Source organism: Callorhinchus milii, unplaced genomic scaffold (genome assembly GCF_018977255.1).
Source record: "Callorhinchus milii isolate IMCB2004 unplaced genomic scaffold, IMCB_Cmil_1.0 Scaffold8, whole genome shotgun sequence".
Taxonomy (NCBI): domain Eukaryota; kingdom Metazoa; phylum Chordata; class Chondrichthyes; order Chimaeriformes; family Callorhinchidae; genus Callorhinchus; species Callorhinchus milii.
Genome location: NW_024704749.1, coordinates 22,401,805 through 22,413,649, shown reverse-complemented (window position 1 = coordinate 22,413,649; position 11,845 = coordinate 22,401,805). Strand labels below are relative to the sequence as shown.

Genomic DNA, 11,845 nt, shown 5'->3' with positions numbered 1-11,845 from the left:
AGCTGTTCAGTTTCCTTTTCACGTCTACAAACGTTTAGTTATACCAAGCATCCCACTGCTTCGTCTAAAAAGCACAGTCACTGCACTTCGCAGTGAAATCCTGTGAAGCGCTTTGTGACATCTCGGTGATGCGACAAGGCGCTGTATTGAATGCAAGGATTAGTTCTTGTCCAGCCAAGCCCACCTTATCTTAGCTGTGGAGTTGGAAGGAAAGGGGATCTCTCTTGTGTTTAACCATAGTTAAAGTAAGATCATGTGCCAAGAACAAAGAAGGAATCGTGCCCCTTGCAACCTGTCCCCTCTTAAAAAAATCTTTACCCAATGTGGTGCATTCTCTTAGCTATGACTGAGGGGTATCTTGGCTAAGAAACTGCGTCAATACTTCTTATGTGTGTAAAAAAAAGGACAACTTGACCTTTTGTCACGTCTTTTCTGTTTGGAGAGAGAAAGAGAGAGAGAAAGAGCTTTTATTAAATTAAAGGTAACATTTACTTTGGGAAAGAGAGAAAAAAAACTCCCTAGAGTTGGCTGGGCTCATTCCAACCACTCCTTTTGTGCAAAGAAAAACAATATATAACTGTAGTATTACTTCCTGTATAAAACTTTCNTTTTTCTCTCTCCCTCTCATCGGTTTTAAAGTGTACCTCGAAAATTCTCATGAAAAAAAAGTGCAGGATATTTCTGTTGCGCTGGGTGTTAGTGCTGTTAAGATCTGTTTCTCCTATCTGTGGTATGCGATTGGGGAAGGGGGTGAGGTGGAGAGGGTCTGTGTATCTGTAGTCCATTATGTAAAGAAGCCTTGGAGCCCAGTTGGGTTGAGCCTAATGTCAGATACCAGAATCTATTCCATCCCTTCCTTAAACTCTGGAATATAGAGATAAGGGGAGGTGGATTTTTCTCGGAAGTATGCAATGATGATCTATGTAAAGATTGTTTTTCTCTCTGCTTTTCTGTGTCCAAGCCAGGTGTGAATAGAGCCAATCGACCCATCACGATCATTCTAAAACGGTGACTTACAAAAAAGTCTGTACAAGAACTCTTGACAATTTGAGGTTGTTGGGTTTTTAAAAACAAATAGCAGTAAATACTTGCGTTCAAACGGAATTATTGTATTCTGGTACGTCTGACAAATCCCTTGGTATTCAGAACAACAGTCGCGTATACTGAGAATGTACGTTACAGATGCCTCAAGTCCTGGATCAGTGCGCTTTTAATGTGCAGATTTTCAGGTTATTAACGAGTTTGGAAGGCGTCACAAACTCTTAAAAGGGACATTGATGTGCATGGCCTCACCTGCTATTTTTAGGGTTTTACTGCCCTTAATGGTGCTGTTAGATCAGGTTAGAGCTATTTATTGAACCAGCATTAACAATTTTATATATAAATAATATTTCGATGAATACAGTCTCAAAAAAGTTTTTGTTTATATGAAATTCTTTATATGAAACCGCTAATATAATCAGTCTGGAATTCTTAAAGTCAAATCCAAAGTATTGATGGGATGACTGAAGTTGATGTTTTCTGGAATGCATGTAATCTTTTTTGAGGAAACCTGTAGAGTTTTGTTTTAATCCATTTGTTCTGAGCTCCGGCTAACAGGGGTTATTTCTGCCTTGTGTTTCGCCCACAAAGTATATGGTCAATTCACTTTACAATATATTCTGTGAAGCTCTTTGAGACGTCTCAATGACGTGATATTAAGGAGCTATATCGCCCACAAAATATACAGTCAATTCACTTTGCAGTATATTCTGTGAAGCGCTTTGAGACGTCTCGAAGACGTGATACGGCGCTGTATCAAATGCAAGGATTATTATTATCATGTCCCTTCTTGAAGCAAATGGGGAACTCACCTTTGTTGGCTGGATTGGTGAAGAGCTAATCTGATTGTATCATTGCTTCTCTCAAAACTTTGATGATAACTCGGAAGAGCTGTTTTCCTAGGAAGCTAGCATTTATAATACTTTGTTCTAAACATAAACCACCAACAACGAGCAATTCTAACGAGCAAAAAGACGGACTGGGGCAGTGGAGAGGGAATAAAATAAAAGCACAATCGGATCCAGCAAAATAAGCCTATTGGCCAGCCTGATCTGCCAGGGTTTTGAGTTTTCACCTTTCTGCATTAAAATAAAACCTCTGACACCACTACTGCTTACTCCCTGAACCCAGTCAGAAATCCCCTACCCCCCTACCCCCCACCGTCTTGCTCTAAGTGAAGCAATAACTTGTGTCCTTGGAAAAAAAAATCTCTTGCTCACGGAATCTGTTCCTTAAATCGACCAACAACCTCCCCCACCAAAAACTATAGAAACTTTAGACGTTTGAAGATTACTCTCTCACTGGTGTGTTGGGAGTTGGGGTACATTGCTGCCAATCAAACCCCGAGGGGGGGGGGGGGAGATTTCTCAGTCTTTCCGAGTTTCTAAATGTTGCGAGCTGAGCTCAGAGAGTGATTGGAATAGAATGAGGAAGTATATATATATATATATATATATATAAAATTGACAAGACAGAGAGTATTGCAATTATGTGTAGGTAAGCTTTTTATTTGAAGCGTTTGTGTGTGTGTGCATATACAGTATAAATATATATATATTTTTAACAAAGCCTGATTTAGACATACTCAAGACTGTTTTAAGAACCTGTGTTCACACTTCATTTTCGTGCAATAAAAACAAAACATTCATATTCAGAACAAGACATTCATACACTGTCCCAAAATAAGCTACTTTCAAACAGTTTAACATGTAACACGTTCATCTACACGTTTCGGGTAGGTAGCACTTTTACTCATTGTTTTTTTGGACCATTGCATTATAATCAACCAACCAAAAAAAAATGTATTTCATGTCTCAACAGTAAAGCTTTTGTCCTCATTTCTTCCACACAAGGAACTACGAGAGAGGAAAGAGCTTAAATGGCTTTTTTTTAAAAAGGAAAATTATTTAACATCATGTGGGGAGGGATTGGGGGGGGGGGGGGGGGTGCAGTGGTAGGGGAGAGGTAGGTTTAAATGGGCGGAGAGAGGGAGTCTCAATTAATGTGATCTTTTAGAACCTCAAACACAACACATACGCTGCTAGGATCGTCACAGTCCAGAAGGGGGCGTTAATTTTTAGCCCCTTTTAGACCTGGACGTCTTCTGCAAGGCCATAAATAACATGAGTGAGTGAAGTAAATGAAGCTAAGTCAAGCTGATGCTCTGGCACTTGATAATTAGCCATTCTGGATGTATTTTCTAGCATGAATGCAATCTATTTATTCAAAAGTATATGTTTTTCCTCTTATCCTATTAGCTGTATCTGACTGTGATCAATTAATATTTCAGTGCTGCTTAATTATTGTTTCGATGTTAATCCTCTCTAAAAAAAACATCTGTACTTCCATTTTGTTGCCTGTAAACAGCTTTTGTATTGTTTAAAGAGTAATAAATGGAAAGTTGCCGTTTTTTTGTAAATAAAATCTTTTGCTGTTATAGAATACAAAACACTGTGTTGCTCTTCAGATCGACATGTTGGGGAACCCATTCAATAGACATCCTCACTACGATGTACTGCTTATCTGTCAATGATAGGGAATTGGATATGTACAACAACAAATTACACTTGTATAGCGCCCTTCAGATTTGAAAGACTCCCAGGGAGCTGGGCAATGTACTTGAAAAGGAAAAAATTGCAAGGATGGAGTAGGAGCGGGGGAGTGAGACTAGTTGGCTAAGAACCGACACAGGCACGATGGGCCGAATGGCCTCCTTCTGTGCTGCTCGTCAGTGGTTTGGCCGTCAGCCCTTACCCTTTGGAATTCCATCCCACATTCGTTTTGCCTCGCCCCCTCCCTTCAAGCCGTATTTCAAAACCCTCCACTTCAACCGCGCATTGGATCACCCTCCCTGATCCCAAGCCCCCTCCCCCCCACTCCCAATCCCTGACTGTCCGGCGCCTTGGGACGTCCTCCCGACATGAAAGGCGCTATGCAAATGTAATTTTGTATTGTATGACTCCATGAATAGAGTATTGTTTGGCTCAGTTGATGCTGGTCTCTGGGTTGTAGGTTTGAGCCTACTGTCTGGAGTTGGGCTCACAGTCCTGGCTGACTCCAGTGCAGAGCCATTATAGATGCCATCCTTTGGGTGAGATGTTAAACCGAGGTTCTGTTTGCTTGGGTTTACAGATTCTGTACGACTATCCTGTAAACAAAGCAGGGAGTTGTCCCAATTCTCAGCCAATATAATTCCCTTGTCTTATCTTAAACTCGTGGCTAATAACTCCCCAGTGAGTCAAATCATTTCTTCCCCGTCACTCTCGAATCCTTCACTGAAGATACTGAGTTTATGTTCCCCTTTGTTTCCTGTTTTCAACCAACAGGAATAACCTTTCACTATCTATCCCTCTTCTCCCCCCACTCCCCAACTTTTCAGAATTCTGAAGACATCTTTCAGATCCACTCGAGTTTCTCTTTTCCAATGAAAACAGCCCCAAAGTGTTCAAAGGATAAGTACTGGTAAGTGACCTATGCTTCTTTACTGTTTCACCCACAAAATATACAGTTAATTCACTTTACAGTGTATTCTGTGAAACACTTTGAGACGTCTTGACGATGTGATAAGGCGTTGTATCAAATGCAAGGGTTGTTAGTATTATTAAGGACTTGATTTTTGTGATAATCTGTGATTCAACTTCCGTGTAGCTGAGCTCTAATCTAATCAATCTGGTACTTACTTGGAAGCTTTGAAAAATGCATCAAAGCGACCACATCAGGCACGCAGAACAAATCTGACCTTGACTGATTTATTGGCAAGCGAGAGGCGGATTGCCTAGAAGAGCCGGGTCTCGTTGCCATTGATCCATCCGCCCAGCAACATCGATAACGATCACAAACGTCCTGCTTTTGGGATTGAAAACATGTATTTAAATAAGCACTGTAGCTGTTCACTCGATCAATTGAATAAATCCCACAGCAGGGTCGAGGGACTGACTGTGGTTCCTTCAGGCAGGAGGACTAATATCAAACCCGATCCATTTTTTTGATCACTGCTTGTACTGAACCGTGGGCTGAGCAGTTTGGGTCAAACAACAACAACAACAAGATTACATTTGTATAGCGCCTTTCACGTCGGGAGAACGTCCCAAGGCGCTGGACAGAGTACAGCATTTCAGACCCGAGCTGGGGTCAGAGGGGGGAGAAGGCAGGGGTGGCCAATGGCATGGTCAAAGAGGAGGGTCTTGAGGCGGGACTTGAAGGAGTCTAAGGAGGGGGTGAGGCGGAGTGACTGGGGGATGGAATTCCAGAGGTTGGGGGCAGAATGGCTGAAGGCTCTCCCGCCAACAGTAGGCGGGTGGGTTGGGGGATGTGGAGCAGCCAGAGCCGGCTGAGCGGAAGGAACGGGTGGGTTGGTCGGGGATTCGGAGGTGACAGAGGTAGGGTGGGGCGAGGCCATGGAGGGCTTTGTAGGTGAGTACCAGAATCTTGAATTGGATCCTCTGAAGGATAGGGAGCCAGTGGAGTCGGGCGAGAGTGGGGAAGATGGGGTCACGGAGTTTGGTGCGGGAGAGGACACGGGCTGCAGAGTTCTGGATTATCTGCAGCTGTGGAGGGAGGAGTTGGGAAGGCCGACAAACGGCATTTGCATTGTCGAGCCTGGAGGTGATGAAGGCGTGAACAAGAGTTTCAGCGCCTAAGGGGTGAGGTAGTGGCGGAGTCGGACGATGTTACGGAGGTGAGGGAAGGCAGAGCAGGTCATGGCTTGAATGTGGGGGAGAAAAGACAGTTGAGGGTTGAACAAGACACCGAGGTTCCTGACTGACTGGTGAGCTGTAGTGTGCAACCATGGAGGCTGATGTTGCCGGAGTCTGAGGTGCTGAGGCGCTGGCACGAGCAATCAGGAGGGCCTCAGTCTTGTTCACATTCAACTGTAGGAAATTTGAACTCAACCAGGACTTGATGTCTGACAGACAGTCTGTCAGGACAGCAGTGGTCCTGGAGTTGAGGGTGGAGGTAGAAAGATAGAGTTGGTGTGATCTGCTTACATGTGGAAGTTGACCCCATGTTAGGGTTGTTAGAATTTGCAATTCTAGAGCCCTTATCACATCCCAAAAATGTCTCGGAGGCGTTTCTCAAGTAGCAGCTATCAAGTGTTGTGATTCTTTTTAAGTAAGTTGTATCATTGGACTCGTTCAAGTACAGTTCTGTAGTGTAGTGTCTGCCGTGTTTCGCCCACAAAACACACAAAGTCAATCCACTTTACAATATATTCTGTGAGATGTCTCAACAACACAATAAGGTGCTGTATCAAATGAAAGGTTATTATATGCACACACACTCACACAAACAAAATGTCAATGACTCACTCACTAGTCTGATACAATTGTGGGCTTGGACACCAGAAACTCCCTTCCCTTTCAAATAACGTCATGGGATTGTTCACACCTGTCTCTTTGAGGATTTCACTCGAGCGTCAGTTTACAGTTGCGGCAAGAGTTTACCTAACAACAGTCTGAGCCCAAACTTTGAGATCTACCAACTGAGCCCAGCTGACTGAGGTGGTGCAATTCATTTGGTTGCATTAAGGCAGATCACAAGAGATGGAATGTCCGCCAGCCACCAGCAGATCTCTTAACCTCTAAACCACATTGTGAAGACGTTGTGTGTGATTTGCCCTCGGCTGAGTCGCTGTGCTGTCTGTCTTCTTCCTAAATGCCTTCTGAGCAACATTGTCTTTCGACACCAGCATCAGTGCAGATCCTCAGCGTTGAGTCAATGGCCCGAGAGAATAGCAGGAACCACGACACGTGCAAACCTTCCCCTCCGCCCCCTTTCTCTTTTCACACTGACCACAGATGCTTCACCTGATTCTGGTCCCAGAACTAACACAGCTAACACAGGAGTCGAGCTCTGAGATCGCAGCTTTGCCCGTGAGACTGTTTAATAATCCTTGCANTTTTTTTGATGCAGCGCCTCATCACGTCTTTGCAACGTCTTGAAGCGCTTCACAGAATATACCGTAAAGTGGAGTGACTGCATATTTTGTTGGCGAAATGCGGCAGACAATTGAGCACAGCAGCATCCCGCAAACAGTCATCTTAAAACTAGAGAAATTGTAGATTGTTGTGAAAGTTATGATAATAATAATCCTTGCATTTGATACAGAGTCTTATCACGTTGTCGAGACGTCTCAGAGAGGTTCACAGAATATACTGTAAAGTGGATTGACTGTATAAGGTGCGCACAGCCTTGTCCCACAAAAGCCACAGATTGAGCGACCGATTTTATTTGACCAGGGCACTGGGAGAGAGAAACTACCTTCTCTTTTCGAAGTGGGATCTTTAACGTCCACCTGAACAGGCACAGACGGCATCTCGTTTTAACTTGAACTCATCCGAAGTTCTTCGATTTAGTCTTGATTTGGAAGCCATTTTTTCTCCGTTATTGAAAAGGTAAAATGCTTTCCACTCCACCAAGCTCACTGCCCCCATTACTGGACGCAGAGGTTCCCACACCTCGTAATGAGGGCAGTGACCTTGGTGGAAAGCATTGCTATTATCACCATGTGTTATTTCTCATTATGTTCCAGGCATTTGGCCCAACTAGTCCGTGCTGATGTTTCTACTCAAATCTGCGGAAACACTACTTCAGTGAGTGAGTGGTAACCTTATGGATCAGCTTCCTGGGGAGCCGGTGGAAGCAGAAAGTGTTGTTTGTTTCAAGAACAAATTAGACAGATTTCTGTTAGACAATAATATCTGGGGATACAGTAGATAGTTTGGGACACGATATGTCATGCGACTGCCAGGATGGTGGAAGGGGAACTAGATGGACATTGGTCTTCTTTCGCCAGCAAATTCTTATGTTCTTTGCTTCTTACTCTACTTGAGCCTCTCTCATCTCAATCCCTCTCTTCCCCCCCATATCCCTCTATTCCCTCTCTCTCGTGCATGTGTCACAAGTGTTAATCCTGGAGTGTGAGGAGCATTGTGTATCTGGGACACAGAAAAGTGTCCCCGTGATTGCCCGCTGGCTAAAACTTGCCCAAAAGTGACTTGTAAGCTAAACAAAATCTCCCCATAAAATTTAAACATAATACATTATGAATAATAGCAGATTCCTGGAGAGTGGTTTCAAGCAGTAATCTAATTTTTGGGATTTATATGACGGGAATAAATCATTTCAGGTTAGCTTTCGCAGTTCCCGGACTATCTCTGATATCGTCAAAATGATATGATTAAATTAATGATCCGTATCTTTTATTTCCTTGTTTTTATTGTTGCACTGGAGGAGAGATTGCTTTTGACAAGCCTGAATTATCTCTGAGCTATTTTTGCAGCTAATTCCGCTGGAGATGAAACATTTCATTTTTTTAAAAAACAAAAATGACTTTGACAAAAGAATTGAAGTGTTTATTATTTCCTAAAGTCTGAAAGATTTTTGGTCACTCAACGTCTCAGTGTGGTTCTGAGGTCACCCTGCCTCTCTCACGTTTCACTTTTCAATGAAAAGGGACGTCATTCTTATTTATATTTCCCCCTCCTGCCCCCTCACCCCCACAAACATCGCCATTCGGCCCCAAATTTGAATGAATTTGATTTCTGTCTCATCTGTCTTGTGTAACATCGTGGCTGGTGTGATTTAGCTACCGCCTTAACCTTTATTGACTTAATTTATGATTCATCTCTTTCCTAAACCGCTCTGAAACGTTTTATTTTATGTGAAAGGTCCCCAAGGAACATTGAGCCACAAGAAGACTTTTTCCCTGTTCAAAGTCTGATCTGTGTTGAGTTTTAATAGATCTGAACTGGGGGTTGAGTGGCCCAATTAGTCTCTGGACAAGCCAGAGGAACACTGTAATGGCCAGGGTTTGTGCAGTGACGATGGGTGTCTCTGGCTGTTGGGTTAGCTGAGCAAGTGCAGAGGAAGGGTCTCGGAGGACACAGGGATTGAGTTCTCACAGGGAAGAGCAGGAAATGGGATTAGGAAGGATGGCTTCCTCAAGGAGCAAACATTCCCATGGAAAAATGGGCCAAATGATCTCCTTGCAGTGTCATATACTTCCATGGGTTGAGGTGACTGGGCTGTGCTCTGGCACACTCATTAATTACTCATCGATTGTGCTGAGGTGTGAAGAATGACGGTCCTGGAGAAAGTGCAGAGCTGACATTCCTCGGACCTTTAACTGCAGTGAATCACTGTCTTAGAGCGGGGGAGAGGAGGAGGGTGGAGGGGTGGGGGAACTGAGCACTGTATATCCTTTTTTTTGATTCAGTACGTTTCTTAGCTGTGCAGAATTAGAACTACCTCATAATAGTAACAAAACCCTGTTACACCCTGTTAGAATAATAATAATCCTTTCATTTGATATAGCGCTTTATCATGTGGTTGAAACACCTCAAAGCATTTTACAGAATATCCTGTGAAGTGGATTCACTGTGTATTTTGTGGGCGAAACGCGACAGCCAATTGCGCACAGCGATGTCAACAGTCGTGGATAGAGTGAACTTTTTGTGAGGTATAATGACAGTGCAATATTGAAGCCGAGAGCTCCTGGGCTGATGTGGGTTGGTTCAGATCACTTCCAAAGATGATACAAATCCTTGCAGTTGGTACAGCACCTTTCCCATCAGGAGTTGGTGACCGAGGAGTGCAGCGATTGAATTTTATGGGAATACCCATCCACCAAGTTCCACATTGCAACGTCCCCAAAACAGCCACAAACTGAAATGATCAATTTTATCTGGGGGGCGGGAGGGGGGAATGGGCAGAGTTTAAATATTCCAACACGGGTCACGTGAATTCACAAGCTTCTGACTCAAAGTTGAGAGCGCGTTACCTACTGAGTCAGGCTGACACACAATGTTTGTATTAGTAATGTAGGGTGTGTAATTCTGTCCGGATTACACACTTGTACTGTTACACCCAAGTTTGGTCACTCACTCTTCGGCTACGTTTAGGTCACTGCTGTGCGCAAACTGGCTGCTGCATTTCTCCCACAAAATACAGTCACTTCACTCCACTCTACTTCCTGTGAAGCGCTTTGAGACGTCTCGACGATGCGATAACGCGCTGCATCAAATGCAAAGATTATTATTATTATTATTGTAAGTGTTGGATTGGCATCTCAAACATTTATTTTTTTATTTAAATAAAAAGGCAAAATGCTGTCGATGTTGGAAATCTGAAATAAAAACAGAAGTCGCTGGGAACACTCACGCAGCAGGTCAGGCAGCACCTATGGAGAGAGGAAATTGACAAAAGATCATCGACCTGAAACGTTGACTCATTTTCCTCTCTCCATAGATGATGATAATAATAATAATAATAATCCTTGCATTCGATGTAGCACCTTATCACGTCGTCGAGACGTCTCAAAGCGCTTCGCAGGATCTGCTGCAAAGTGAACTGACCGTATATTTTGTGGGCGAAACGCGGCAGCCAATTGCGCGCAGCAGCGTCCACCACAAGCAGTCGTGGATTGAAAAACGACCAATTTGTTATTGTTTTGTTTCTCGTGGGATTATTACTCGCCGTGCGGAGTACGGAAGAAACTTGCCCAAAGCTCTCGCCCGCTGCCTGGGATTGAACCCAGGTCTCTTCGCTGGCGAGGCGAGGCGAGGGCTCTCACCCCTGAGCTACAGGACGCCACAGACAGATGGCTGCCTGACCTGACCTGACCTGATCTGCTGAGAGACTGTCCTCAGCCATTTCTCTCTTCATTTCAAACATGTATTGATTGTGTTCGTGTCATTCTCAGAGACTACATCTCCCAGAATGCAGTGGCGGCTCCTCCCCCCCCTCACACACAGCTGCCAGGAGAGCCCGCCTCCGCCTCCTCCCCTCGCGCGATGATTGGCGGGTCCGTCAGGCGGGAGGGCGGCCGCTGATTGGCTGGAGGGCGGCCGCTGATTGGCTGGAGGGCGGCCGCTGATTGGCTGGAGGGCGGCCGCTGATTGGCTGGAGGGCGGCCGCTGATTGGCTGGAGGGCGGCCGCTGATTGGCTGGAGGGCGGCCGCTGATTGGCTGGCCGGGCTGTCCATCAGACGGGCCGCGCTTCCGGTGCGGGCGGACGGGACACTCCATGTTCCACAGTGTATCCGCGACTCTCGTTACATTGTGTCCTCTCATCGCTACACTGTGTCCGCGGCCCCGAGGGCTGTGATAGGCTCTGCACCGCCACCGCCACACCGCGGGACATCTACCCTCACACACCCCGCCCCACCCCTCACACACCCGCCCCACCCCTCACACCCCACCCCTCACCGCCCGCCCTCTGCAGCCCTGTGAGTGCGCACAGCTCCGCGGGATGACAGTCTCCCGCCGCCGCCGCGGTGAGTTGAGTGAATGAAGCGTTGTGTGTGTCACAAGATGGGGAGAGGGAGAGAGGGTGTCGGGGAGACAGGGAGGGAGGGGGGGGGAGAGCGGGGAGAGGGGGAGACAGAGAGAGCGCGGGGGAGACAGAGAGGGAGGGAGAGAGAGAGCGCGGGGGAGACAGAGAGGGAGGGAGAGAGAGAGAGCGCGGGGGAGACAGAGGGAGGGAGAGAGAGAGAGAGGCGGGGAGACAGAGGGAGGGAGAGAGAGAGAGAGCGCGGGGGAGACAGAGGGAGGGAGAGAGAGAGAGCGCGGGGGAGACAGAGAGGGAGGGAGAGAGAGAGCGCGGGGGAGACAGAGAGGGAGAGAGAGAGAGAGCGCGGGAGAGACAGACAGACAGACAGATAGAGACCGTGTGTGGGAATGACTGAGAGGGTGGGGGGGAGACAGACAGAGGGAGGGAGAGAGAGAGACTGTGTGTGTGAGGGAATGACCGAAAAGGGGGAGGGGTGGGGGGGACAGAGAGGGTGTGGGTGTGGGGGGAGGC

General features: G+C 45.9%; 1 protein-coding gene across 1 annotated transcript in view; it reads left to right on the top strand.

The window, feature by feature from the left end:
- The first annotated feature begins 11,259 nt into the window (after positions 1 to 11,259).
- LOC103173145 (ras-specific guanine nucleotide-releasing factor RalGPS1-like) overlaps positions 11,260 to 11,845 on the top strand; it is a 43,421-nt gene continuing 42,835 nt past the window's right edge. The window contains exon 1 of the mRNA XM_042337440.1: positions 11,260 to 11,318. The gene's annotated coding sequence lies outside the window, so the exon portion shown is untranslated. The remainder of the gene's footprint in view (positions 11,319 to 11,845) is intronic.